This window comes from Oryx dammah, unplaced genomic scaffold (assembly GCF_014754425.2).
Source record: "Oryx dammah isolate SB20612 unplaced genomic scaffold, SCBI_Odam_1.1 HiC_scaffold_23, whole genome shotgun sequence".
Lineage (NCBI taxonomy): Eukaryota > Metazoa > Chordata > Mammalia > Artiodactyla > Bovidae > Oryx > Oryx dammah.
Window position 1 is genome coordinate 23,747,641 of NW_024070207.1, and position 27,496 is coordinate 23,775,136.

The window sequence follows — 27,496 nt, forward strand, 5'->3', positions numbered from 1 at the left end:
TAAGAAAATGAAACCACAGGGGATTTCCCTGGTGGTTCAATGGCTAAGACTCCACGCTCTCAATGCAGGGGGGCTGGGTTCGATCCCTAGTCAAGGAATTAGATTCCACATGCTGCAACTAAGACCCAGAGCAGCTAAATAAATAAATATTAAAAACAAAAAACAAAAACACACAGAAGACCCTGGGGCAGGAGGCTACACCTGGAAAGAAGGCCAGATAGTGAATCCTTAAGAGGCACTTTTATTTGCATTTTTTTCAGGATTCTTGTCATCTTTCCCTTATTGTCCTGGAAATGCCCACATTCAAACATTATGTTCCACTGTCAGATCATCTGTACCAATTTGTTGTTCATAAAATGCAATTACTCTCCTTAGACATATATCTATACATGAGAAAGAGACAGCTCAGGCAATATTGATTTGGCAAGGAGACAGACAATAGTATCTTTTTTTTTCTCTTTTCCTCTCTAATTTCCTTTTCTTCAAATTCATTTTTTATCTCTAACAAGGGGCTGGCTTATGTTCTCACCCTCATTTCAGACTAAGACATTGGCAACTATGCCTGGCATTGATGGAGGCTGGAGTAGAGAAGATAAAGTTGATAACATTATGTAAATCAAAAGATGAAAACTGGAGGCCTTCAGCCATGTTCTGTGTGGCCCACACAGTGACTTGCATCACTTTTAAAAAGTTAACATTTGAAATGTGGGAGATTTTAGGGCCAACCCTCTAGTGGCTCAGATGGTAAAGAATCTGCCTGCAGTGTAGTAGACCCAGGTTCAATCCCTGGGTCAGGAAGATCCCCTGGTGAAGGGAATAGGTACCCACTACAGTATTCTTGCCTGAGAAATCCCATGGACAGAGGAGCCTGGCAGGCTACTAGTTAGTCCATGGAGTTATAAAGAGTCAGACACAACTGAAATGCGGGAGAGTTTATCTAAAAATTCATAGTTATTTACAATATTGGTTCCTTCAATTAAAAATAAATAAAATTTTTAAAAATCCATATTTCTATTTTTCCTATTGTAGAAAAGATCAATGAAACTAAGAGCTGATGATTTGAAAAGATAAACAAAAATGGATAAACCTTTAGCTAGACTATAAAAAAGAGAGGGCCCAAATCAAAAAATCATAAATGAAAAAGGGTAAGTTACAACCTACACCACAGAAATACAAAAGATCATAAGAGACTACTACAAACAACCATGTGCCAATAAGATGTACAATCTAGAGGAAATGGATGAATTCCTAGAAATGTATGATCTCCCAAGATTGAACCAGGAAGAAAAAAATATGAAAAGACCCTGATGCTGGGAAAGATTGAAGGCAAAAGGAGAAGAGGGCAACAGAGGATAAGATGGTTAGATAACATCACCAACTCAATGGACATGAATTTGAGCAAACTCCAGGAGATAGTGAATGACAGGGGAGCCTGGCAAGCTACAGTCCATGGGGTCAAAAAGAGTTGGACATGAGTTAGCGACTCAGCAACAACAATAAGTGAATAGACCAACTACCAGTAATGAAATTGAATCAGTAATTTAAAAAAATATTTGACATAAATCAATAGTTTTTAGATCTGTCTCTTAAAGCAAAGGAAATAAAAGCAAAAATAAACAAATGGAACCTAATTAAACTTAAAAGTTTTTGCACAACAAAAAAAAACCATTGACAAAAATGAAAAGGCAATCTATTCAATGAAAATAGTTGCAAATAATATGACCATTAAGGAATTAATATCCAAAATAGATAAACAGCTCATACAACTCAACATCAAAAAAACAAATAACTTGATTAAAAAATGGGCAGAAGACTTGAATAGACATTTTCCAAAGATGGCTAACAGGCACAGAAAAGATGCTCAGCATCACTAGTTACTCGAGAAATGCAAATTAAAACTACAATGAGATACTGCTTCACACTTGTCAGAATGACCATCATCAAAAAGAACGCAGAAAACTAATGATGGTGAGAATACGAAGAAAAGGAAACCCTTGTACACTGTTGGTAGCAATGTAAATTGGAGCAGACACTGTGGAAAACAGTATGGAGGTTTCTCCAAAAACTGAAAATAGAACTACCATATGGCCCAGCAGTTCCACCCCTGGGTATAAATCCCCCCAAAAGAAAAACACTAATTTGAAAAGACAGATCCCCTGGAGAAGGAAATGCCAACCCATTCCAGTATTCTTGCCTGGGAAATCCCATGGACAGAGGAGCCTGGAGGGCTACAGTCCGTGGGTCGCAAAGAGTTGGAGCAACTAAACAACAACAACCACACATACTGTAATGTCCATAGCAGCATTATTTACAATAGCCAAAATATAGAGGCAACCCAAATGTCCAACACAGATGAGTGGATAAAGAAGATATGATATATATATTATAAATATATATATTCTATATGTTATAAAATGTTGGCTATATTTCCTGTGCTGTACAATATATCCTTGTAAGCTATCTATTTTATACATAGCAGTTTATACCTCTTAATCCCTAAACCCTCATCCCTTCTCTCTCCCCACTGATAACCACTACTTTGTTTTCTATATCTGTGAGTTTGTTTTTTTTTTTTGCTATATTCACTAGCTTGTTTTATTTTTTATATTCCACATATAAGTGATATCATACAATATTTGTTTTTTTTTGACTTATTTCACTAAGCATAATACCCTCCAAGTCCTTCCATGTTACTGCAAATGACTAATTTTCATTCTTTTTTATAGCTGAGTAGTATTTCATTGTGTCTGTGTGTACACATATGTATGTGTGTATATATATATAACATCTTCCTTATCCATTCACCACCATAAAACTACTAGAGCTGCTTATCAGTCCCTGGTTGGGGAACTAAGATCACACACACACACACACACACACACAAACTTTTAAAAAAGATCCTTAACCTAGTCACATCTGCCAAGTCCCCTTTGCCATATAAGGTAACATTCCCAGCTTGCAGCATGGACATATTGGGGAGGGTAGCATTATTCAGCCTAATACAATAGATGAGGAGTTTGGGGCCCAGAAAGGGGTAGTGACCTATCCCAGGGCAGAGCCTAAGCCCCTATATCTCTTGACTTCCCAACCACTATTCACTACACAATCTTTTCAGGGTTAAGATTTGTGTCTTTCAAGGTAACAATTAACTAATCTGATAAACCATCTTGAAACAGAGCATGGTGATCAAGTCTGAATATTTTGGCATGGCCTTTCAGAGTTACTTTAATGGTGGAAACTTAAGAACAGATCAAGAAGAGAGAGTCAATAGGAGTGACCAAAAGAAGAGGTGGGCCCAAATGGAGTTCTTAAGATACTCCAGATTAACCAAGGCTGAGCTGATCAACAGGATTGTATAATTTTGTTGAAAATTCTGAAGATTGCCTTATACAAGTAGGATATAGGCTGCATTACAATCAATACGTGATCAAACTAAGTTAGCATCCAATTAGCAACCATTACAGATCTAAGAAAATAGATATGTTTCTGTAGGAAATGTATGCAAAATAAAACACACACCCAGTATTAACTTATACTCATGGACAATGATTCAAATTAAATTATCAAGACAGATATAATTTTCTCTTACTGATATTTAATAAAAGATTTTAAAAAGATCTTTTGAAACACAATAGCATGATGAGTACTATATTCATAAATCTCCATCATACTTAAGTAGAAACCATGAATCTCATATTTATGACAATTTGAATTCTATGCCTCCTAACCTGACTGTGAATGAGTGTGTCTGTGACTTGTCTGAGAGCATAGTAGGAATATAGAAAACTCTCATTTTTCATTTATTCTGATTACCACCCAAAAAGCATAAATTCTGTTTACAATAAAGAGCCAAGACAAAAAAGCACTCCATCTTTTGGTTACAGTTAAATTCTTACCAAGTACAAAATTATTGATTGCTGCCCTGATATAGGCTACAAAGCTCTAAAGATCAATGAATTTAAATGGTGCCAACTGAAGTGAACATCAAATCAGCCCATAAATTTAGTACAGTGCCTCCCTAAAGGGGAATTATCATTAGACTCGACACTTTATCTCTGTGGGCAGACGTGTCTGTACAGAAATAGAGCATTCCTCTCTATGGGCAAGCCCTAGACATCCAGTTTATGTATTCTATTACTAACAAAGAATTCACAATGAAAACAAAAGATAATCTTTGAAGAAAATGGCGGGGCCTCCAAACAAGACCAAACCAAACAAATGTGATACCTTCGTTCACATATCTGATTCAACAACATCAAATTCTTACTGTTTCTCCTCCAACTTAACCAGCTATCACTTAACTCAGTCATTGGAGACACTCAGTCCCTCCTTTGAGGGTTCCAGATTCTATCCTTTTTTTCAAACCCAAGATATACTCTCTTGAATACTCAAACCCTATCTAACGTGGCTCTGGGAGCTGCCAGCACCTTAAGAAGCCTCCTTTCCTCTGCTGTGTGGGAGAAGTCTACATTCTCCCTAAGCTTCAATTTCCTACTCTGAAAAAAAAAATGGAAATCAGAAAACAATAATATCTCATTGGTTTATTGTTTAAGAGTGAAAGGTGGAACTTACACAGAGAATTTGGTTCAGTGCCTGCCACACAGTGGGTGATTATAAAATGGAAAATAGATAAACAACAAGGACTTACTGTATAGCACAGGGACCTATATTCAATATCTTGTAATAACCTATAATAGAAAAGAATCTGAAAAAGAATCCATATATATATACATATATATATATACATATAACAATCACTTTGCTATACACATCAGATTAACACAACATTGTAAATCAATTATACTTCAATTTAAAAAAAAATTTAGAACTTCCCTAGTGGCCTAGTGGTTAAGAATCCACCTTGCAATGCAGGGACACAGGTTCAATCCCTGGTGCAGGAGGATCCCACATGCCACAGGAAAACTGAACCCTCACACCCTAGAGCCCATGCTCTGCAACAAGAAAAGCCACTGCATTGAGAAGCACACACACAGCAACTAGAGAGTACCCCGGCTCACCGCAACTAGAGAAAGTCTGCATAGCAATGATGACCCAGCTCAGTCAAAAATTTTAAACTAACTAAAATTTTAAAATAAAACAAAAATTTAAAGATAACAATAGTAATAATCATGATGAGTTTTCTCCATTTATCTTTCTCCTATGGGGCAAATGAGATCCTCACACTTGCTGTGTTTCCATCAACTTGGATACAATCAACCCTCTCTGTCATTCCAGTTTTCTCTGCAGAGTCTTTTACTTGGCCAGCACTAACCCCCATATCTGGCCAGAACATATCTTCTGGCTGACTCCCAATCAATCTTTACAGGATCAAATTAATGTGTCCAAAGCCCACATTTACACTGCCACAAGAAAATCACAGAATTTTAGAGCTGGAAGGGACCTTAGGGTTTTCCAACCTAAGATTGTCCTGTGGGCCAGAAGAGTGTTGAAATTCTTTGTCCAGAGAGCAGGTGGGGGAAGGGCAAAGCAGAAGTCAAGATTCAGTTTAAAGTCCTGCTTTACTTGCATGTTTGGATTGGATGTTTGAAAAGAAAAATCAAGCCTGGTTTTTTTCCAATTACAGAGAAGGACTCTAAGACAGAGAGGTTATGTGATTTGCTCCAAATCATACAAAAAGTTAGCAGTAGAGCTTTAATTAGTATCTCAGTCTCTGGCTCCTGTGCTCCAGTGCTCTTCCCCACACACCTTGGGGGTACTATCGTTAAACTTGAAGAGACGCTATTGACCTCAAGAGTGTTAAAAAAGCTTACTATGGCTGGTCTGACAATTTGAGTTGGCTCTTTTAAGCAGCCATGCCCTCCTTAAAAGGCTAAATTTTTAACCGCTTGACTCATTTATACCAAGACCATTCCCTATTCAACTCTGAACTATATTGGCCTCTTTCTCCCATTCTGTACCCTCCAACTCCTTTATATCTACACAATATTATTTTCTTCTTGATAATAACCTACATTTTCTCTCTGAATGTACCAAGCACAGTATCTGGCCCTCATTCATTATTCAGTGAATTACTGCAGACTAAGGGACCAAATGGGCTTCCCAGGTGGTGCTAGATGTAAAGAACCTGCTTGTCAAAACAGAAGATGTAAGAAGTGCAGGTTTGATCCCTGGTTCAGGAAGATCCCCTGGAGGAGGGAATGGCAACCTACTCCAGTATTCTTGCCTGGAGAATTCCATTGTCAGAGAAGCCTGGCAGGCTACAGTCCATGGGGTCTCAAAGAGTCGGACACAACTTAGTGACTAAACAACCACAACAACAAAGGACCAAAGAAAGAGCTATAAGTTTGTCTCTCCACAGTAGAAATGGAGCCTCATGCCAGCTCTGTGACTTTAAGCAAGTTACTTCACCTCTTTGCGCCTAAGATCCCTTATCTGTAAGATATTTAACTTATATGCAGAGTACATCATGAGAAACACTGGGTTGGACGAAGCATAAGCTGGAATCAAGATTGCCAGGAGAAGTATCAATAATCTCATATATGCAGATGACACCACCCTTATGGCAGAAAGTGAAGAAGAACTAAAGACCCTCTTGATGAAAATGAAAGAGGAGAGTGAAAAAGTTGGCTTAAAGCTCAAAGAAAACAAAGATCATGGCATCTGGTCCCATCACTTCATGGCAAATAGATGGAGAAACAGTGGACACTGTGGCAGACTTTATTTTGGGGGCTCCAAAATCACTGCAGATGGTGACTGCAGTCATGAAATAAAAAGACGTTTACTCCTTGGGAGAAAAGTTATGACCAGCCTAGACAGTATATTAAAAAGCATAGACATTACTTTGCCAACAAAGGTCCGTCTAGTCAAGGCTATGGTTTTTCCAGTGGTCAGGTATGGATGTGAGAGTTGGACTATAAAGAAAGCTGAATGCCTAAGAATTGATGCTTTTGAACTGTGGTGTTGGAGAAGACTCTTGAGGGTTCCTTGGACTGCAAGGAGATCCAACCTGTCAATCCTAAAGGAAATCAGTCCTGAATATTCAGACTAATGCTGAAGCTGAAACTCCAATACTTTGGCCATCTGATGTGAAGAACTGGCTCATTGGAAAAAATTCTGATGCTGGGAAAGATTGAAGGTGGGAAGAGAAGGGGTAACAGAGGATGAGATGGTTGGATGGCACCACTGACTCGATGGAGGTGAGTTTGAGCAAGCTCTGGGAGTTGGTAATGGACAGGGAGGCCTGGTGTGCTACAGTCCATGGAGTCGCAAACAGTCAGACATGACTGAGCAACTGAACTGAACTGAACTGAACATAAGAATAAAAATACCTACCAGTAGTATAATTAAAAAAAAAAAAAGGATTTTGTCCCTGATTCTTGTTGTAAAGCTCCTAAAACCCTAGGAATTTTGTGAGGAACAGGAGTGACTTTTGTTATTCCTAATGAGCTCTTTTCAATACCAGAGTTTATGCAAATGACTGACTCCAGGTAGGGGCCCCTGAATAGTTGCAGGATGGAGACTGGTCACCAGAAAAACCAAAGTGATTGGAGGGTTGGAACTTCCAGTCCTACTGCCTGGATTCTGGGGAAGGAAGGAGCGACTGAAGGTCCAGTTCTGCAAAAAAAAAAAAAACTCTTGGAATAACCAACAAGGACCTGCTGTATAGCATAGGGAACTATACTCATTATGTTGCAATAACCTATAATGAAAGAGAATGTAAAAATATATATATATATGTATATATATATAAAACTGAATGACTGCTGTACATCTGAAACTAACACTGTAAATAAACTATATTTCAATAATTTTTTAAGTGTTGGTTTTTTTCCATAAAAAAACACCTCTTGGAAAAGGAAACTAAGAGCATCCACATTGGTGAACACATCGATGGGCTTGGAAATGGCATACCCAGAGAGGACACAGATGATCTGTGCTCCTCAGCCCTTGTCCTATGCATCTCTTCCATTTGGCTATTCCCGAGTTCCATCCATTATAATAAATTAGTAATCATAAGTAAAGTGCTTATGTAAAGTAAAGCACTTAAGGTAAGGAAAAAGTTCTGTGAGTCATTGTTCAGTTCAGTTCAGTTCAGTTGCTCAGTCGTGTCCGACTCTTTGCGACCGTATGGACTGCAGCACACCAGGCCTCCCTGTCCATCACCAACTCCCAGAGCTTGCTCAAACTCACCTCCATCGAGTTGGTGGTGCCATCCAACCATCTCATTCTCTGTTGCCCCTTCTCCTCCTGCCTTCAATTTTTCCCAGCATCAGAATCTTTTCCAATGAGCCAGTTCTTCACATCAGGTGGCCAAAGTATTGGAGCTTCAGCTTCAGCATTAGTCCGTCCAATGAATATTCAGGACTGATTTCCTTTAGGATTGACAGGTTGGATCTCCTTGCAGTCCAAGGGACTCTCAAGAGTCTTCTCCAACACCACAGTTCAAAAGCATCAATTCTTAGGCATTCAGCTTTCTTTATGAGCTATAAAAACCTGAAGTAGTGAACTATCGAACCTGAAAGGGGAAGTTGTGGGAACACCTGAATTGGATAGTCAGCTGGGCAGAAGTGCCGATCACCTATGGACCCCATTTGCGACTGACTTCTGAAGTGAGGGCAATCTTGTGGGACTGAGCCCATAACCAGGAAAATCCAGGCTGACTCTGGATAGTGAGTATCAGAACTGAATCCAACTGTGAGATACCCAGTTGCTGTCAAAGGATTAGAGAAATGGTTGGTGTTGTTAAAGATACAACATATTTGATGTCAAAGGAAAAAACCACATAGAGTTGTTGTGAGGATTAAATCATCTGTGACATACAGTAAGCAATTAATAAAAAGCAGCTCTAAGTATTACTTGAATGACCGTGCTTCTTCAATAGCTCCTGAATCTTACTTAGTTCAGTTGCTCAGTCGTGTCCGACTCTGCGACCCCATGAATCGCAGCACGCCAAGCCTCCCTGTCCATCACCATCTCCCGGAGTTCACTCAAACTCACGTCCATTGAGTCCGTGATGCCATCCAGCCATCTCATCCTCGGTCGTCCCCTTCTCCTCCTGCCCCCAATCTCTCCCAGCATCAGAGTCTTTTCCAATGAGTCAACTCTTCGCATGAGGTGGCCAAAGTACTGGAGTTTCAGCTTTAGCATCATTCCTTCCAAAGAAATCCCAGGACAGATCTCCTTCAGAATGGACTGGTTGGATCTCCTTGCAGTCCAAGGGACCCTCAAGAGTCTTCTCCAACACCACAGTTCAAACGCATCAATTCTTCGGCGCTCAGCCTTCTTCACAGTCCAACTCTCACATCCATACATGACCACAAGAAAAACCATAGCCTTGACTAGACAGACCTTAGTCGGCAAAGTAATGTCTCTGCTTTTGAATATACTATCTAGGTTGGTCATAACCTGAATCTTACCTGATGTCTTCTGTAGGACCTGGAATCCAGCCTGGATCACAGACCAGCTTGGCTAGGTCTCTCAGTCCTAGTCACTCCTTTTCCTCTTGTATTAGACCCGTCCCTCTCTCCCTAGTAACTAGCTGAAGTCATCATGAAGCTGGACAGACACTCCTTCCCACTTATCTATTACCACGCACCTAGCTCTTAGCTCTACCTGTGCTACTAGGCACAAACCATGAGATGAGACCCTCTGGACATAAATAACTGCCTAATTCAAGGTGAAACTGGCCCCTTCTTCTCAGATGCTGGGACTTGGATATTCCAGCTAAAAATTAAAAATACCACATTTTCTGCTAACACCCCCCCAGGGAAGTGCATAGAAAGGACCATTGAGACCATTATGACTCCTCTGTAACAAAAATCTGGTTGTCTGAGACCACCACAGGAGGCAGGATGAATGGTACTTCTCTGTTGACTTTTTTTTTTAAACAATCCTAATCCAATTACCTTCAGTCCCAAAGTCAAAATAAGACTTTCCTGGACAAAGATAGAAGTGAATTCATTTGGACAAGTGAGGTCTGTTCAATTCAAAACCAAACCCCAAACCATCATGCATATGTATCTTTCTTTATATAACAGACTCATTTCTAAATGTGCTGCACGTGAAAAGGCTTTTTTTTTTTTAAATAAATTGACCCATATTTTAAGCACACCAGAGGAACTGGCTATTTAAAGGAATTTCTGAGTCATTTTGTAGAGCAAATAACTACCCATTAAAATATTTGTGAAATCTGCTGTCCACATTTCGCTTTTACTTTAAGAGAAAAAAATGGTAACATATTTTCTACTGATTCCCAGAAGCACAAGATCATGACCGATAGATTATGCCAGAATGTTGCCATAATGTACCTATTATCAGTTCAAAGATCTGTCTCAGTTTCTAGTCATGGACTCATAGTGCCAGGGTTTGGAAGGGCCTTGCAGATCAGAATCCCACTCTATGACGTATCAAAATAGGCTTCCATCCTGTGGTCCAGATCATGAGAAATGACTGAGCTGGCCACAAAGATATTTTTAGGCTTAATTCCAATGGACAGATTACAGATCACGTACCAGATAAAAGTAGATATTCTAATCCAGGAGATAAGATGCCAGGCACCTGTGCCAAAGGTGGCATTCGAAATGGCTTCAGACACTCACATGCCAGTGTAGTCAACGACGTGTGAGCAGGCAAACATACAACAGAGTCCCCAGGAAACTGCAGCCAATATATCTGGAGGAGGTGTCCTGGAGCCAGTAGAGAGAGTGCAGCAGGCTAATTTAGGGTTGCTGAGCTGGAGGGCTCCCCTTTTCCAGGCAGCCAGTACCCTGCCACATTCACAGCTTCTCTGCTGACAACTTTATACTTTTTGACACTTCAGAAGCCACAGCCTTATTTCCCTACAACTCTCTCCCTGCCTGCTCCCAGCCCACCCAGTAAACAAACACTGCCAGGTCTTCATCTTCATTAGCACATACTACACAATTCAAATTATGGGGATGGTTGTGTCCACTCTAAACAGGATTTATGTATGTGTTTCCTCCTTCCATCATGGATTTGGGATAACGTTCACTTAAAAACACGATACGACAACAGCAAAATCAAAACACAAATTAACATTTGTGATGAAACACAATTCTATATTGGCAATTTTAAGGGGATGGGGAGGAGACCAAAGCAATATGGCTCCTTATAGAGCCTATCTACATTTACATGCATGCTAAGTCGTGTCCAACTCTTTGCAACCCTGTGGACTGTAATCCACCGGGCTCCTCTGTCCATGGGATTCTCCAGACAAGAACACTTTACTGGGTTGCTATGTCCTCCTCCAGGGGATCTTCCTGACCCAGGGATCGAATGCCACATGGGAGTTATAACTATGTATGTCCTTATGCAGTTATTCGGGCTTCCCAGCTGGCGCTAATGGTAAAGAATCCACCTGCCAATGCAGGAGATGCAAGAGACACACATTCAATCCCTGGGTTGGGAAGATCCCCTGGAGGAGGAAATGGCAATCCACTGCCGTATTCTTGCCTAGGAAATCCCATGGACAGAGGACCCTGGTGGGCTATAGTCCATGGGGTTGCAAAGAGTCAGACATGAGTGAAGCAACTTAGCACACATGCACGCATGTAATTATCCAGTTATGTAGCTAATCTGGTGATCTGGGTACAGGGATGTGGCTTAGAGGATCCTGGGGAATAAATGGCTAACATAATAGCTGGGGCTGTCTCAAATATCAACTGTCTCCTGCTGCTTTTGACTGGAGAACAGGGGAACTCTTGGAGTGCGCCTATAATTGGCAAGGGGAGATTTCCCCTTAGGTGGGATCTACCTAAGTGCCAAGCTGAGTGGCAGTCAGTGCTAGCAGGAGATCAGAGGCAGAGAGAGCAGTGGGAGCTGGGTTTCCTGACATAGCCACGGAAGAGGCTGGGGTTTTGCAAGTCTCAGTTGCTCTCTGACAATGAAGGCTGAACTTCTCTTACTTATTTTCCACGTCTGTTGGTGATCACATCTACCCTACCAGAGCCTTTTACAAAAGGGAGGCCCACTTCCCCCAGGAAGTGAATGAACATCTGTTGTCGTGACAATTTCAGAAAAGTAAATATAAATCTTTATGCATGAAGGTTGCAAATATTTGGCCATTTGGGGTCCAGAGGAGCATTGCTCTATCATGTCTGTACAGATTACAATTACATGTTGTTCACGGGGAGGGAATCAATGGTTCCTAAAAGGAGTTCCTGTTGTCTGTGGCCCAGGTAAACTGCACCTGTAATTGCTCAGATGCACTTACTCTTGACAGAACGGATATTTAAGAGTCCTAAGGTGAATATGGAGTCACTGGCTGGGTTTCCTGCACAATCTATGTATCTGTCCAAAGGCATCATTTTTAACCATACCTGAGACCCTCCCTGAGACCATTGGCACAGGTACCCAACACAGTTCTCATAAAAAGATATATCATTTTACAATACTGCCAATAATAATCATATTAATAAAAGTAAAGAGAAACTAAAGAGCCTCTTGATGAAAATAAAAGAGGAGCGTGAAAAAGCTGGCTTAAAACTCAACATTCAAAAAACAAAGATCACGGCATCCAATCCCATCACTTCATGACAAATAGATGGGGAAACAGTGGAAACAGTGACAGACTTTTATTTTCTTGGACTTTAAAATCACTGCAGATGGTGACTGTAGCCATGAAATTAAGATGCTTGCTCCTTGCAAGAAAAGCTATGACCAACCTAGACAGCATATTAAAAAGCAGAGACACTATTTGCTGACAAAGGTCCATCTATCAAAGCTATAGTTTTCCCAGTAGTCACACATGGCTATGAGACTTGGACCATAAAGAAAGATAAGCACTGAAGAATTGATGCTTTTGAACTGTGGTGTTGGAGAAAACTCTTGAGAGTTCCTCAGACAGCAAGGAGAACAAACCAGTCAATCCTAAAGGAAATCAGTCCTGAATATTCATTAGAAGGGCTGATGGTGAAGCTGAAGCTCCTATACTTTGGCCACCTGATGCCAAGGGCTGACTCACTGGAAAAGACCCTGATGCTGGGAAAGATTGAAGGCAGGAGAAGGGGTGACAGAGAATGAGATGGTTGGATGGCATCACTGACTCGATGGACATGAGTTTGAGCAAGCTCTGGGAGTTGGTGATGGACAGGGAAGCCTGGCAGGCTACAGTCCATGGGGTCGCAAAGAGTCGGACATGATTGAGTGACTGAACTGAACTGAATGCTTCTGTAGTACTTCTTATATGCCAAGAACTGTTCTTAGCTCTTTGCATATATTAAATCATTTAATCCTCACAAGAGGTTCAGTTCAGTTCAGTCGCTCAGTCATGTCCAACTCTTTGTGACCCTATGAACTGCAGCACACCAGGCCTCCCTGTCCATCACCAACTCCCAGAGTTCACTCAAACTCACGTCCATCGAGTCAGTGATGCCATCCAGCCATCTCATCCTCTGTCGTCCCCTTCTCCTCCTGCCCTCAATCTCTCGCAGCATCAGGGTCTTTTCCAATGAGTCAAATCTTCACATGAGGTAGCCAAAGTATGGGAGTTTCAGCTTCAGCATCAGTCCTTCCAATGAGTATTCAGGACTGATCTCCTTTAGGATGGACTGGTTGGATCTCCTTGCAGTCCAAGGGACCCTCAAGAGTCTTCTGCAACACCACAGTTCAAAAGCATCAATTCTTTGGCACTCAGCTTTCTTCACAGTCCAACTCTCACATCCATACGGGACCACAGGAAAAACCATAGCCTTGACTAGACAGACCTTTGTTGGCAAAGTAATATCTCTACTTTTTAATATGCTATCTAGGTTGGTCCTAACTTTCCTTTCAAGGAGTAAGCGTCTTTTAATTTCATGGCTGCAATCACCATCTGCAGTGATTTTGGAGCCCCAAAAAATAAAGTCTGACACTGTTTCCACTGTTTCCCCATCTATTTCCCATGAAGTAATGGGGCCAGATGCCATGAGCTTAGCTTTCTGAATGTTGAGCTTTAAGCCAACTTTTTCACTTTCTTCTTTCACTTTCATCAAGAGGCTTTTTAGTTCCTCTTCACTTTCTGCCATAAGGGTGGTGTCATCTGCATATCTGAGGTTATTGATATTTCTCCCGGCAATCTTGATTCCAGCTTGTGCTTCTTCTAGCCCAGCATTTCTCATCATGTACTTTGCGTATAAGTTAAATAAGCAGGGTGACAATATACAGCCTTGACGTACTCCTTTTCCTATTTGGAACCAGTCTGTTGTTCCATGTCTAGTTCTAACTGTTGCTTCCTGACCTGCATATAGGTTTCTCAAGAGACAGGTCAGGTGGTCTGGTATTTCCATCTCTTTCAGAATTTTCCACAGTTTATTGTGATCCACACAGTCAAAGGCTTTGGCATAGTCAATAAAGCAGAAATAGATGTTTTTCTGGAACTCTTGCTTTTTCCATGATCCAATGGATGTTGGCAATTTGATCTCTGGTTCCTCTGCCTTTTCTAAAGCCAGCTTTAACATCTGGAAGTTCACGGTTCACGTATTGCTGAAGCCTAGCTTGGAGAATTTTGAGCATTACTTTACTAGCATGTGAGATGAGTGCAATTGTGAGTTAGTTTGAGCATTCTTTGGCATTGCCTTTCTTTGGGATTGGAATGAAAACTGACCTTTGCCAGTCCTGTGGCCACTGCTGAGTTTTCCAAGTTTGCTGGCATATTGAGTGCAGCACTTTCACAGCATCATCTTTCATGATTTGAAATAGCTCAAATAGAATTCCATCACCTCCACTAGCTTTGTTCGTAGTGATCCTTTCTAAGGCCCACTTGACTTCACATTCCAGGATGTCTGGCTCTAGATGAGTGATCACATCATCGTGGTTATCTGGGTCGTGAAGCTCTTTTTTGTACAGAGGTAAATGTTCACAAGAGGTAAACATTGCTATTATTGGTCATCTCACAGATGTGAAGAAACAAAGCCTCAGAGTAACAGACTTGCTCTGGGTTTCACAACTAGTACATGGCAAAGCTGCAATTCCAACCCAGGCTCTCTGGCTCCAGGATTTTTGCTTCTAACATCTATGCTATACACCCAATCTGTAGAGCAAGAGGCAAAAGATTAACCTGTATCACCCATGTTGCTCCATGTAGTGTGGAATATGCAGCCCAAATAGCAGGGCTATTCTCAGGAGAATACAGACTAGGACACCAGCTATGTGGTATGATTTGAAAAGAACACAGGAGAATCTTCTGTCCCAAAGTATCTTCCACCTCCTGCAAAAATATCACTAATTTCCACCATTAAAAGTCACTTCTCTTCTTCTTCTTAAAGAATCCCCTATGAAAAGGTAAATATCATTAGGCAAGTTATCCCTTAAATCATTATTAGGCATCTTCAGTGTGATTTAAAAAAACACTTCATTGAGCTTGCACTCAAAAGAGTCGGGTTCTAGTTTGTTTATTTTTTAATTGAAGGATAATTGTATTACAGAATTTTGTTTTCTATCAAACATTAGTAAAAATCAGCCATACGTACATCCATCCCCTCCCTCCTGAACCTCCCTCCCATCTCCCTCCCCATCCCACCCTTCTAGATTGTCACAGGACCCCTGTTTGAGTTCCCTGAGTCATACAGCAAATTCCCATTGATTTTCTTTTTCTTTTTTTTTTGATTTTCTATTTTACATATGGTATTGTAAGTTCCCATGTTACTCTCTCCATACATCTCACTGTCTCCCTCCTCCCTTCCCCCATGTCCATAGGTTTGTTCTTTATGTCTATCTCTCCATTGCTCCCCTGAAAATAAATTCATCAGTATCATCTTTCTAGATTCCATATATATGCAGGTTCTAGTTCTGACTGCCAGTTTCTACCTGTGTGGCCTTGGGTAGAGCACATAACTTCTCTTGCTCTTAATTCTTTACCTGTTAAATGGCAAGGCTAACATGTGATACAACTCCCTCATAGAATTGTTGCAGGAATTTAATAGATGCAAATAATATTAATGAATGCAAAAAGACAACACAACTGTAAGGTATTAATGCCATAAGCTAAACTTCTGGTGGTAATAGTAGTATTAGTTGCTCAGTCATGTCCAACTCTTTGTGACACAATGGACTACAGCCCGCCAGGCTCCTCTGTCCATGGGATTCTCCAGGCAAGAATACTGGAGTGGATTGCCATTCCCTTCTCCAGAGGGTCTTCCTGACCCAGGGATCAAAACTGGGTCTCCTGCATTGCAGGCAGATTCTTTACCCTCTGAGCTATAGGGAAGTCCCTATAGGATTAGATAAATTAGTTGACAACCAGAGATATGGAAGCAGCCAGTTTAAGACTGACAGACAGAAAAGGCATGGTCCAAAAGAATTCTGGTGCAGGCCATTCAAAACTATCAGCCTGGGCAGATATGATTGCCACTTGACTCTCTTTCATGCATGCTCATACGTTCCCATGGATCTCCACTGCCTTGGCGTCGGCTCTTCTTGTCTTTGACTCCTGTAACTGGACATTCTTTGGCTTGGTATTTCAGGCTCCTGGGCCCCAGGCTGGGCTACAGATCTGGCACTGGTGCTATTTCTTGACTTTCGCTGCTTGTGTGTTGCTCCTGACAGCAGATGAACCCCATTCCATCTCCACCCGTGACCTAGCAGGCTGACTTCCTCAACTCAGTGAGACACCAGTTACATCAAGACCATCAAATCTGCTTCTCTGCCTCAACCAATAAGAATCTATAGGTGCCAACTGTCATAAAGGCACAGTGCCCTTCCTACTGGACAAGTGGGTCCTATAGCTACAACAGCAGGGAGCTGGAAGCGATAGGCAGGGCAAAGCAGCACAAGACAGAGGTCAAAACAAGGAAAAAGTATGATAGTCTTTATCTGCTTTACTCTTTTGCAGAAAACACTGCAACTGTGGTAGAGATAGCAACTAATTAAACACTTACTCTGTGCTACACACTTGGAATATACAGTTAAAAGGTTTTCTGACCTCAAAAGGCTTGCAATACAATAGGGGAGGAGGGCAAGTAAAGAGACAAGAGTCTCTGCAGGGGCCTAGTACTTCTAAGGAAATACTGTTTTATAAGAAATCTCTCTAACCAGTTTGTCCCATAAAGGCCTTAAGTTAAACATGATTATAATATAGCAGTTGAAATTTATGTGTCAATACTTTAAAACATAAATTGTGATGGGCTACTTTTTTCTGCTATATACATTTTCCCCTCATTTTAAAAACATTTTTGGGGATATAATACACATATAGTAAAGTGCACAGATCTTAAGTGAATGGCTCAGTAAATGTTTACTTACATATACACCAAAGTGACTACCACCCAGATCAAGTTATAAAATATAATAACACACCAGAAGCTTCTGTTGTACTACAAGGTCAATCATAACTCTAGCACAATGAGGTAACCACTATTTTGATTTGCATGTAATAGGCTTTCTTTAAAGCACTACTGGGGCTTCCCTGGTGGCTCAGTGGTAAACAATCCACCTGCCAGTGCTGGAAACACGAGATCGATCCCTGGTCTGGGAAGGTCCCAAATGCCACAGAGCAACTAAGCCCTTGCACAACAACTAACTAGAGCCTGTGCTCTAGAGCCTGCGAGCTGCAACTACTGAGCACATGTGCCACAACTACTGAAGCTGCACCCATGCTCCACAACAAGAGAAGCCACCACAATGAGATGTCCTCACTCACCACAACTGGAGAAAAGCCCATGCAACATTGAAGACCCAGCATAGTCAAAAATAAATAAATAAATAAAAATAAAGCACTGCTGAATTATATTTGTTTGGAGAGCTCTAGTCTCTAAATGCTGGATCTCCCTTGCTATACTTCAACAGCCCAGCCACTAAATATTTTGACACCTTTGATGTGCTTAGGATACCCAGACCCTACTTCTCTGGCTAAGTCTCCTCCCCTATAATCATTAGGATAAAAGGAGGAACATTGCAAGCAACAAAACATATCAGAGACCCTAACATTTATACAATATGGGTGGGAAGCTTGGTAATTAAAGCCAAGAGCTAAAAGAATCATATGGTTGGCCAATATATATTGAGCACCTACTATGAGCCAGCCATTCAGTTCAGTTCAGTCACTCGGTCGTGTCCAACTCTTTGCGACCCCATGAACTGTAACACGCCAGGCTTCCCTGTCCATCACCAACTGCTGCAGTCTAACCAAACCCATGTCCATTGAGTTGGTGATGCCATCCAACCATCTATCTTCTGTCGTCCCCTTCTCCTCCGGCCTTCAATCTTTCCCAAAATCAGGGTCTTTTCAAATGAGTCAGTCAGGCCAAAGTATTAAGAGTTTTACCTTCAACAACAGTCCTGCCAAAGAACACCCAGGATTGATCTCCTTTAGGATGGACTGGTTGGATCTCCTTGCAGTCCAAGGGACCCTCAAGAGTCTTCTCCAACACCACAGTTCAAAACCATCAACTCTTCAGGGCTCAGCTTTCTTTATAGTCCAACTCTCACGTCCATACATGACCACAGGAAAAATCATAGCCTTGACTAGATGGACCTTTGTTGGCAAAGTAATGTCTCTGCTTTGTAATATGCTGTTTAGGTTGGTCATAACTTTCCTTCCAAGGAGTAAGCATCTTTTAATTTCATGGCTGCAATCACCATCTGCAGTGATTTTGGAGCCCAAAAATAAAGTCTGACACTGTTTCCACTGTTTCCCCATCTATTTCCCATGAACTGATGGGACCAGATGCCATGATCTTAGTTTTCTGAATGTTTAGTTTTAAAGCCAACTTTTTCACTCTTCTCTTTCACTTTCATCAAGAGGCTTTTAGTTCTCCTTTACTTTCTGCCAGTGATCAATGCAAAGAAATAGAGGAAAACAACAGAATGGGAAAGACTAGAGATCTCTTTAAGAAAAATAGAGATACCAAGGGAACATTTCATGCAAAGATGGGCTCAATAAAGGACAGAAATGGTATGGACCTAACAGAAGCAGAAGATATTAAGAAGAGGTGGCAAGAATACACAGAAGAACTGTACAAAAAAGATCTTCAAGACCCAGATAATCATGATGATGTGATCACTCATCTAGAGCCAGACATCTTGGAATGTGAAGTCAAGTGGGCCTCAGAAAGCATCACTAAAAACAAAGCTAGTGGAGGTGATGGAATTCGAGTTGAGCTGTTTCAAATCCTGAAAGATGATCCTATGAATGTGCTGCACTCAATATGCCAGCAAGTTTGGAAAACTCAGCAGTGGCCACAGGACTGGAAAAGGTCAGTTTTCATTCCAATCCCAAAGAAAGGCAATGCCAAAGAATGCTCAAACTACCGCACAATTGCACTCATCTCACATGCTAGTAAAGTAATGCTCAAAATTCTCCAAGCCAGGCTTCAGCAATACGTGAACTGTGAACTCCCTGATGCTCAAGCTGGTTTTAGAAAAGGCAGAGGAACCAGAGATCAAATTGCCAACATTCGCTGGATCATGGAAAAAGCAAGAGAGTTCCAGGAAAACATCTATTTCTGCTTTATTGACTATGCCAAAGCCTTTGACTGTGTGGATCTCAATAAACTGTGGAAAATTCTGAAAGAGATGGGAATTCCAGACCACCTAACCTGCCTTTTGAGAAACCTGTATGCAGGTCAGGAAGCAACAGTTAGAACTGGACATGGAATAACAGACTGGTTCCAAATAGGAAAAGGAGTACGTCAAGGCTGTATATTGTCACCCTGCTTATTTAACTTCTATGCAGAGTACATCATGAGAAATGCTGGGCTGCAAGAAGCACAAGCTGGAATCAACATTGCCGGGAGAAATATCAATAACCTCAGATATGCAGATGACACCACCCTTATGGCAGAAAGGGAAGAGGAACTAAAAAGCCTCTTGATGAAAGTGAAAGAGGAGAGCGAAAAAGTTGGCTTAAAGCTCAACATTCAGAAAACAAAGATCATGGCATCCAGTCCCATCACTTCATGGGAAATAGATGGGGAAACAGTGCAAACAGTGTCAGACTTTATTTTTTTGGGCTTCAAAATCACTGCAGATGGTGACTGCAGCCATGAAATTAAAAGACGCTTACTCCTTGGAAGAAAAGTTATGACCAACCTAGATAGCATATTCAAAAGCAGAGACATTACTTTGCTGACTAAGGTCCGTCTAGTCAAGGCTATGGTTTTTCCTGTGGTCATGTATAGATGCGAGAGTTGGACTGTGAAGAAGGCTGAGCACCGAAGAATTGATGCTTTTGAACTGTGGTGTTGGAGAAGACTCTTGAGGGTCCTTTGAACTGCAAGGAGATCCAACCAGTCCATTCTGAAGGAGATCAACCCTGGGATTTCCTTGGAAGGAATGATGCTAAAGCTGAAGCTTCAGTACTTTGGCCACCTCATGCGAAGAGTTGACTCATTGGAAAAGACTCTGATGCTGGGAGGGATTGGGGGCAGGAGAAAAAGGGGACGACCGAGGATGAGATGGCTGGATGGCATCACTGACTCGATGGTCATGGTCTGGGTGAACTCCAGGAGATGGTGATGGACAGGGAGGCCTGGCGTGCTGCGATTCATGGGGTCACAGAGTCAGACATGACTGAGCGACTGAACTGAACTGAACTTCTGCCATAAGGGTGGTATCATCTGCATATCTGAAGGTATTGATACTTCTCCCGGCAATCTTGATTCCAGCTTGTGCTTCTTCCAGCCCAGCATTTCTCATGATGTACTCTGCATAGAAGTTAAATAAGCAAAGTGACAATATACAGCCTGACATACCCCTTTTCCTATTTGGAACCAGTCTGTTGTTCCATGTTCATTTCTAACTGTTGCTTCCTGACCTGCATACAGATTTCTCAAGAGGCAGGTCAGGTGGTCTGGGATTCCTATCTCTTTCAGAATTTTCCACAGTTTATTGTGATCCACACAGTCAAAGGCTTTGGCATAGTCAATAAAGCAGAAATAGATGTTTTTCTGGAACTCTCTTGCTTTTTTCATGATCCAGCAGATGTTAGCAATTTGATCTCTGGTTCCTCTTCCTTTTCTAAAACCAGTTTGAACATCTGGAAGTTCATGGTTCATGTATTGCTGAAGCCTGGCTTGGAGAATTTTGAGCATTACTTTATTAGTGTGTGAAATGAGTACAATTGTATGGTAGCTTGAGCATACTTTGGCATTGCCTTTCTTTGGGTTTGGAATGAAAACTGACCTTTTCCAGTCCTGTGGCCACTGCTGAGTTTTCCAAATTTGCTAACATATTGAGTGCAGCACTTTCACAGCATCGTCTTTCAGGATCTGAAACAGCTCAACTGGAATTCCATCACTTCCACTAGCTTTGTTCATAGTGATACTTTCTAAGGCCCCTTTGACTTCACATTCCAGGATATCTGGCTCTAGGTGAGTGTGAGTGATCACACCATCATGATTATCTAGGTCGTGAAGATCTCTTTTGTACAGTTCTTCTGTGTATTCTTGTCACTGGACATTGACAAGAAATAGATGTGTCAATTTGTGTAATTCCTTCTGGAACCTGATCAACACAGTTAGAAGAACCGCTGCCATTTCCACACTATTTAGATTTTTTGCCATGTCTAGTCTACGCCATATTTAGCTTACTATATTAAAGACATGAAATATTAGAGCCAGAGGAACCTTAAAGAATCACCAATCTATCCTTTCCCATTTCACAGATGGCAAAGTTGAAGTGTTAAGAAGTTTAAAATACATTTTTTAGAGCCAGGACTAGAATCCACAATCATAATTCTGATTCAGTGCTTGGTCGGCCAATGAAAATCAATCAATAAAACCACCCCACATCTCTCCCGCAACAGCCATACTCATCTCTACCTCGTTTGATTAGTTTTTCCAATAATCAGTTCTGCATTTTTCTCTAAAATAAAGAGCAAAGTTTCTATGACCTATGGGCACTTGGCCCAGATTTAAAACATGGAGCTTAACGATAGCAAGCATCTCTCATCAGCGGAAGGGGCGGGCTGGTGGGGGGACACTTGGCAAAGATCATGTAGCTGTGGGCATTTAGCTAAAATGTCTCAAATTCCAGGAAGATATTGGGGATATTTTATCTCTATTGTCTGGCTGCTATGGAGGAGAATGTGTCGTCTTAAATTTTCTATTCAGAATTTTAATTAAATTGTGGCCTGTAGCAAAATAGAAAGACATAAAAATCAAATGCTAGTATCTCTTTGTTTATTTTATGGGCTCTCATCTCTAACTAGTTCTCACTGAAATAATTAAATGTCTTTTCAGCAAATGGACTGTTCAGGCTGTTTAGTTTAATGTTTCTTATAACCTGGTAAGTAAGTGCTTTATAATTCAGTTGATTTCTGCTCTTCCCCCACTCCACCCCATCCCCCACTACATACGTTGTTTTCTCCTCTCTCCCCACTGGGCTGATTTGAAGGTTTCTGCAGATCAGAGTGGCATTTATACACCTATGTGCCAAAGCATCCTCAGACAGACCGGTGGAGATTATAGGAGGCTGAGCACATTGCATTTGACATTAATGGCTTGGAGATGTTTCTAGATTGAAATTGGTGGAGGTGGTAAGCACGCACAAAAGAGTCAATGAGACTTCTTGGTCTGAGGCTGATGCCTGAAATCTCTTATTTAGTGACACATTGTATTACATGAAGGGAAAGTTGATGTTTAAAACTGATAGGAGCCATACGGGGGGAGAAGATAGCAGAATTTACCTGGGGAGTGTGTGTGTGTGTGTGTGTTGTGGGATGCTATTTTTCTCTTCAGTAAAACATGATTATGGACATTTTTGGGATAAAAGATAAAGCCCAGGGCATAGACTGAAATGGAGAAATTTAGCCAAAAGAGGTCTCATTGCCTATATTATACAGTAAAAGTAGGTCTTTCTAGGGATAAAGAGATTGTTCCCTTGCACAGTTATTTTTTCTTTCCTCTGAACAGAGCCCCATCCCAGAAAAAGGATATGGAAAGGAGGACAAGAAGAGAGGTCAGAGATGATAGAAAACTAACTTTGTGATTCTGATAGCTGACTTCTAATAAGTATTCTTCCAGGCACTGGGCTAAGTGCCTTTCCCCATTATCTCATGGAATAGTCCCAACAGTCTTATGAAATAGGGACCATTAGTCTCTTGTTTTAAAGATCTGAAAATTGTGGTTTAGCAATATTAAATGACTTACTGAAGGTCTCAGAGCTACTAAGTGGTAGCGTTGGCATTCACATTTGTCATCCCCATCCTCCTCCAGATGAAAAGGGAAAATGGTGTGAATATTTAAAATCTGGGCCTACAAACTATTAGAGTCACTTAACCTGAATAATCCCCTCAAGGAGGGCATAGCAATCCACTCCAGTATTCTTGCCTGGAGAATCTCATGGACAGGAGCCTGGCAGGCTACAGTCCAAAGGGCCGCAAAGAGTTGGACACGACTGAAGTGACAACACAACCTGAATAATAATAACGGTGATAATGGTGGTGAAAGGTGATAGACAGTGGGTACTTATTATGGGCCTTGCATTGTGGTAAGCACTTTATACAGGATAGTTCATTTAATTGTCATAACAACTTTTGAGGGAAAATATTTATATTCACTTCATTTTGCAAATGAAAAAGTCTTCGAGGCTAAGTAACTTGCCCAGTCTTCTATAGCTAGGTAGTGGAAAAGCTGGAGAGGAAAAGCTGACTCGCACAGCATGGAGGGTCACCAGGGCCTCAAGAGAGACTGAATTACTAGTATGATATTCCCTCTCATGTCCATCGAGTTGGTGATGGACATGAGTTTGAGCAAACTCCGGAAGTTGGTAATGGACATGGAAGCCTGGAGTGCTACAGTCTATGGGGTCGCAAAGAGTTGGACACAACTGAGTGACTGAACTGAACTGAACTATTCCCTCTATTGGGATGTGGCCCAGAATCTTTTGGGATCCTGATATATGATTGACAAATTTTACATAGCTCCCAATTCCATGCTATGATCTATCCTGAAAATGTAAGCCTTGGGGACACTTAGCCTCACACAGGGGAGACATAATAGGAGAAATATTAGGTGAATAAATAGGTGAATGAATGAATGGAATCTAATTAGTAGTTTTCAGGTTTTCATTCTGTAGCCCTGTAAGCTCCTTGTCTTTACGATGAGTCAATTACTTGCCATATGAGTTTTGAATGCACTGAAGATTTGAATAATAAAAGGTAATGCACAAGAAAAGGGACTTATTTGTCCTCAGATAAATGAAATGTGGGAAAACTAAAATGGAAATAGCTCTCCCAAGACTTTCATTGGTATGGGAGCTAAAAGGGAACTAATATTTTCTATATCTACTATGTACAAGGTCTTTTTATATACCATAACTCATTTAATCCTCACAACTATCCTGGGAGGTAAGTGGTGTTATCTACATTTTATAAACAAGAAAATCAAGGCTCATAAAATTAACTTCCATGAACTCTCACATGTAGGAAGTGGTAGAGTCGAGATTCCATCTCTGTTCCCATTCTTTTCAGAACACACACCTGCCTCTTCAAGAAGAGAGCTGTGGGACTTCCTGGGTGGTCCAGTGGCTAAGACACATGGCTCCCAATGCAGGGGGCTGGGGTTCAATCCCCATTCAGGGAATTAGATCCTACATGTCGCAACTAAAAGACCCCACATGTCGCAACAAAACTGAAGATCCTGTGTGCCATAGCTAAGACCCAGGGCAAACAAACAAATAAATATTAAGGAAAGAAGAGAGCTATATAGCTGATTCACTTTGTTGTACAGCAGAAACTAACACAACATTGTAAAGCAACTGTAATTCCCCCCACCAAAAAAAAAAAATTCAAAAGAAAGGAAGAGCTGAAAACATATTAGCATTTTTTTAAGTTTTATTTTTAATGTGGACCATTTTTAAAGTCTTTATTTGTTAAAATATTGCTTCTGTTTTATGTTTTTTTGGCTACAAGGCATGTGGGATCTTAGCTCCCTGACCAGGGATCTAACCCATATTCCCTGCAATGGAAGGTGAAGTCTTAACCACTGGGCCACCAGGGAAGTCCCCACAAGGGGATTTTAATTGAGCAAAGAAAATAAAACATTTCATGTTTACAAAGACAAAAGACATAGCAAATAACTTGTGGAAAAGCTGAAACCAAGAAAAATTAGATTTTTGGAAGTTGGAAGACAGACCTTGACCAAATGAGATCATCTTTAGGAAAGAAGTAAAGCCTGGGTCCCAAATTCACTACTGTGTTACCCAGTATTTCCTCACTTGATGATGTAGCAACCACTTGGTAATCGTGGAGGAAGAGTGACATCTGGAGCCAGGCAGACAAACCAGAGCCAGCCATGTTAAGATGGTGCCGAATGAAAATACTAGTGTCCCCAAGACACTCAGAGATCTTTCCCCAGCTTTTGGATGGCAGAAGGCAATGGCAGGGCTTGCAGCCAGTGCCCCAGCATCTTCCTCCTCACCCCTTTTGACTTTATTATTCCTGATAGCCTGGTCATGCATATACAGCTACCAAACATTAAGTTTTCTTGAAGCCTCACAGCTTTGGGTTTTCTTACCAAGTCATGTGACTCAGATCTAGGCCTAGAGAGTAAACACTGTTCCCTGAATCTCAAATACCCACTCTACTTATGTTATTCTACACCTCCAAGAAGCTCTTGTCAAAACAAGATTAAACATGGCAAGATTTTATTAGGAGAAATGACTGTGTGAAAGTAATTAACCTCCAATTAAAATAAATAAATTTATATTTTAAAAAAAAAGAAAATAGAGAAGGAGCTGTGAGTGAAGCCTGACTAGTAAGGAGGGAAAGAAGAGAAAAGGTTGTATGGAAGCAGTTGAGACTACCAGGCAGTCTAAGGAAACTTCTGCAAGACCTTGAGCCAAAGTTGTCCAACAAAGGAGTCCACATGTCTGTCTTAGTATCCCTGCTGTACTAGGTCATGGGTGCTTCCCTGGTGGCTCAGATGGTAAAGAACCTGCCCACCAATGCAGGAAACCCGGGTTCAGTCCGTGGGTGGGGAAGATCCCCTGGAGAAAGGAATGGCTATCCACTCCAGTATTCTTGCCTGGAGAATCCCTTAGACAGAGGAGCCTGGTGGGCTACATGCGGCTGCAAAGAGTTGGACACATTCAGTACTGTGATTATTAATGACTATCTCTCTTGCTAAATTTTAAACTCCACAGAAGCAGAGACCATGTCTGTCTTGTTCACTGCTTTATCCTTAGTATCTATCACAGTGACTAGTAGTAGACACTCAATGAATATATTTTGAGTGCCTTGGATGTGAGTGAATAAATGTCAAAGAATAGACAGGAATCATATAATCAATTATAATCCCAAATCTACTGGAAATTAGATAAGGCCTAGGACTAGGGTAAGGAGAAGGCAGTGGCAACCCACTCCAGTACTCTTGCCTGGAAAATCCTATGGATGGAGGAGCCTGGTAAGCTGCAGTCCATGGGGTTGCTAAGAGTCAGACACGACTGAGCAGCTTCACTTTCACTTTTCACTCTCATGCATTGGAGAAGGAAATGGCAACTCACTCCAGTGTTCTTGCCTGGAGAATCCCAGGGATGGGGGAGCCTGGTGGGCTGCCGTCTATGGGGTCACACAGAGTCGAACACGACTGAAGCAACTTAGCAGCAGCAGCAGTAGCAGGACTAGGATAAAGGGAACACAGCTTGAAGAGGTGAGAGTGAATAAGCAGATTCAAGGTAAGGATGGTAACAGAAGATTCTTAGGCCGACAAAAGCAAATACCAGCTGTGGCTGGTGACTACTAGGTGGAAGTGATTGAGACTTAAGTCAGGTAAATTAAGGTAAATGTGCTTTGATCGGGGGGTGAGACAGATTAGTAAACCAAATTCCTTAATAAAGCAGGCTGGTGCAGGAAATTTGGAATCAGGGCTGTAGCAGATACAGAAAAGAGACAGGGAGTGGAAACCATGGCAAGGCAGGAGCCTAGTCACACACAATAGCCTCGAGGAGTTCTCCTTAGAAGTTAGGCTGTGTCAACAAAATCTGTAGATCTTGGCCAGGTTTTTAGCTCAGGTCTTCCCTTGTGGCCTCTCCTAGCCTTAAAGGGCCGGTCTTCTGTGATGACTAGGCTGGGATCACACCGTGTTAGTCACTGTTTAACAACTGCATCTGTTGACAGCCCTACAGTCGTCCAGGACCACTTGGATTTTATGTTTCTAAGCCTCAGCTTTTTTTCTTTCAAAAAAGGGGATAAAATTTAATCCAGAGGATGAGCAGATTAGGATTAGAAAGAATAATATGAGATTACTACTAATAATATGTAATGGAGTCTAATGTGGTTCCATGCAAACTCTTATTATTTTTATACCAAAATAGAAAATTAAGTTTAAACAAAGCAAAATTTTTCCCTATGACTCCACTGTTGAAGAAAAAATGGCTTTGGACACATACTATGCACAAAATCTTTAGAAAATCTTGCTAAAATGGACAATCCCTGATCTAGTTGATTCAGTATTGGCCTGTATATCAGAAGAGGTAGAAAAATCATAGAATTCTAGGATCTCTCAGCTGAAGATTAGTCCTGTTTGCATTAGTGAACTGTGAGAATGCTGGGGAAAATCATCGATTGTCAAGATCCTATTTGTCTAGGCATCTTCACAGA